The sequence below is a fragment of the Morone saxatilis genome, unplaced genomic scaffold (genome assembly GCF_004916995.1).
Source record: "Morone saxatilis isolate NCDOM2014 unplaced genomic scaffold, NCSU_SB_2.0 Contig6, whole genome shotgun sequence".
Classification (NCBI taxonomy): domain Eukaryota; kingdom Metazoa; phylum Chordata; class Actinopteri; family Moronidae; genus Morone; species Morone saxatilis.
The window spans coordinates 12,530,344-12,534,174 of record NW_023340206.1 but is presented as its reverse complement, the minus strand read 5'-3'; the positions used below and the strand labels follow the sequence as shown (position 1 = coordinate 12,534,174).

The 3,831-nt window shown below is 38.6% G+C and overlaps 1 long non-coding RNA gene across 1 annotated transcript in view; it reads left to right on the top strand.

Moving 5' to 3' along the window:
- LOC118339896 overlaps positions 1-3,831 on the top strand; it is a 59,466-nt gene that overhangs the window by 46,585 nt on the left and 9,050 nt on the right. The window lies entirely within an intron of this gene.

Genomic DNA, 3,831 nt, shown 5'->3' with positions numbered 1-3,831 from the left:
ACACCCACACACACTTTGGCCTTTTAGTGACCTCTACCGGCCTCGTATCAATGGATCATGAAGGTACACATGTGAATATTGTCAGATATACTGCCAGAGATGAGCCACTTCATACCGTCCAGTGTATGACTTCCTGTGGAAAAACCTGACATAGGTGACGTCGTTACCTTGGAGGACATTCAAGCTTCACACTACTTTTTTCTTTTTAGTGCCAATGGGAACGATTTGTTCTCTGGTTTCTCTGCTCACAGTCAGCATACTGTGACATACTGGACCTCATTTTCTTCCTACAGAAGAATAATTTTTTCAGCATGAAAAACAACTTTTTGGCAGATCGAGACAGTCCATCACATGAAGACTAAAAAGGAAAGTTCCCTTTTAGCCTTGATTGATTCGGATCTTTTTCCTTCTTGTCATTCACCTGACACTTACATGAAGGAACGGACATAGCAACGAAATAATATCCAAACAGCATGTTGCTTTACAAAACTGACAAACCTTTTATGGTCTGAGACAGCAGTATGTTTACAGCTGGTTTGTTTAATCCAAAACATACTTTGAGATTAAGGTGACATTTATGCTTTATCAGAAGTGTTTTCAAACAGTATTTCCAGTTTTACAAGAGAAAAGACTTCAAATATGAAGACTAACTGCTTGGTTGGGCAAATGCACGTATGGTTAACTTTCCCACCTCTGATAAAGAGCTTTTCTACAGGAACCATAGGGGCTAGTTTGCAGCTAGGTTTGATACTGTATGTATACAAAACAAATCATGCACAGCATACAGCATGAATGTAAACTGACTTCGCTCTAACTCTAAATGATACTAATATTCTCCTCTTACACCAGCTGGCAGCCGAATACAATAAAACAGCTCCTCACCACGACTGACACTGAAAACTTTAACGATACAAAACTGATTAACACAAGCTTCGACTAAATCGTTGACTTTAAAGCACACACGTTTTCCAGATGCTCTCTTGGATTCTTAAGGGCCGTCCACACTGCAAACAATAATTATAATGATTACAATGTGAGCATCCACACTGTTAATAGTTCCTGTAATATTTAGTTTCAGCATCAGCCTGCTATTGAGTCACATTCATGCAAATACACACAAGATAAGTTAAGAGCTTAAATGTGATGGTAGGACCGTAAGCGGGGGTAAAATCAGTGGTTCAAAAACACTGCAATCGTGGTTCCAAACAGGAACTACTGGGAAGAGAAGTGTGGACCAGGAGGACCCCTTTTCCACCAAATCAGCTCTGGTTCTTTAACTGGTCCCGTTCAGGATTCAACAACAGTCAACACTAAATAGTCTTCTTATTGGGAATAAACCTCCTGCTTGAACTGTCTGTAGCTGAATAGGGTCGTCATTGTCGACGTAGTTGTGGTGTGGACTTCGCCATCCACTTAAGTTAGAACGATTTTTCAAACAATATTTATAGTTATTGTTATAGTTATCTTTCTTGGTGTGGAAGGCTCTTTTAAAGTTACATTAGCTTCCCAGATTTAACAGAGACTAAAAAAAAAGGTAATTAATAGCACCCCAAATCAAAACCAGGCAGAGAAAAACACTGACTGAATCTGAGAGCCTTTGGTGTGTTTCTGAGCCCAGTTTTCAATATAGTTTTCATATTTCTTCAAAATGTAATCCTATTGTGGTTTGTGGTGTTATGGACGACAATCAAAGCTATAAATCCTTCTTTTTATAACAGTGTGGACAGAGTAGTGGCTGACATCCAGTGAAAAGAAGGAAAGCGTTTGCACTTGATTGTATTGTTGTGGATAACACAGTGTTCATTGCAGACAGGGAAATAAGTCAACACATTTCTCACCACCATTTGGAGATTTTAAAATCTGTTTATCTGTGAAACAATGATTGCAATAGGTACATTTATGCTTTATGCCAGACAGTCGTTTTGATGCAAACACTGTTTTTATCGATGTGATGTTCAAAGCTGATTTTCTGTGGCATCTCTTAATGCTAACGGTTCTTTTTTTTAAACCATTCACAGCAAAAACTGTCAGACATTGTGAGCCTGTTTTTTAAATATCATGGCTTTTGTTTTCTCCAATGGTGTAACAATAGAAAAGCCAGAGGCCTCTTTATGAAGGGACTACATTTTGGTGATGCAGGAAATTGAAAATCTAGCAACAGAAAATGTCAATTGGTTCAAATTTACATAAAAAATTGAAATCTGCTGTTAATCTACAACTTTGCTCTTTGTATGTTAAACCTAAACTGATGTAAAGTTTTTAATTGGATATCTTTCACAATTACTCAAGGTCACATGCAGTAATAATATGCTTTTGCAAATTAATTCAGACATCTCAGTGTCACCATTTTGAATTGGGCCTCTCATATTTTTGTGATTTGAAAATGATTGTAATAATGCTCTTCCATCACTGGTTGTGAGCTTTATTATTACTGCTGAGACCGTATGTGCCTGACATTTAAAAAAGTAAAGCAATATAGTCTTCATAACTGACACACTAGAGGCAAATAACAAAACAACCTTCCCCAGGTATGACACTATTTGTGACCACTCTTCTTTAAAACAAAAAGTTATTTGACCTGTTTTTGTCCTCTTCCGTATAGTGTATAGGCTGCTGCTGCTCCTTAAAACAAAGGAGACATCACAACTGACTTGCAAACCAAACTACCAAGGCAGAACAGGACGTTTGTTGTAATGGTTGTACATGAAGTGCTGTTTTGAATCCAAACTGGTTATAAATATAAACTGAAGACAGTGTTCATAAGCTCATGTTGGGTACATGTTTTAAACCCTGTGACAACAGTTAATTTACTGTACCTCAATACTATGATAATGCCCCACACAGGTTGTACTGTTGCACTGTGTTTAAATGAACTGTTTTGTCAATGGAGTTTGGTGTTTACTAGTTGACATTTTGTATTTCAGCTGGCTGACTCCCAACTTTATGTATTTCACATGATGTCAAATGTATTGTACCTTTAAATAATAACGGGGCAATAAACTCATCTGATGGACGTTAGTAACTCCTACAGTTTTATGTGGTTGAGATAATTCACTTTAAAGTTATAATATTTAAAGGACCTCCGGATGCAGCCGAGGAGTGAGCTCTCGGTGGTAGGCCCTGGCAACTGCCCTTTATCCTGTTTCATTTATCCACAACGTATGTGTGCACACAAGAGATTGAAACATTTGGCACATTTTTTGCATGACAAGCTTTAACTTCCGACCTTAAGTCACTTACACACTAGACCAGATATGTCCCTTAATAAACTGCTAGGGGCTATTCAGGAAACAAAACAAGGACCTGACCAAATATACTGACAAAAAAAACATCCGACTTTCAAACCACATTGACTGAAATAGAGGCCTCACTCTCCACGCTGTTAGATCAGGTGCAGGAGATGGAGACACCTGTGGGTGCAAACGAGGACGACATTAAAGATACAAGCGTTGACAAGATGGAGAAACTAATGTCTCATCTTAAAGATAAAACGGATGATCTGAAGAATACTAAACGTCCCAGAAAAACCCAGAAGGCCGAGATATGGTGGGATTTTTGGAGCGGTTCATACACAACTACTGGGCAACGACACCTTCACCCTCACCGTTACTTTGGAGAGAGCACACAGCATCGGAAAAATGTCTGAGAGAGCGAGGACAATCCTCGCCAAGTTCCTGAACTTCAGAGACAAAGAGAAAGTCCTCCAGCTCGCCAGAAGCAAAGCAGAGATCACATATGAGAACAAGAGTATATCATTTTATCCAATGGCGGTTCTATCTTGAATGACACCCTGGGCGAGAAAATGTATACAATCAGATATATAAAAAAGTA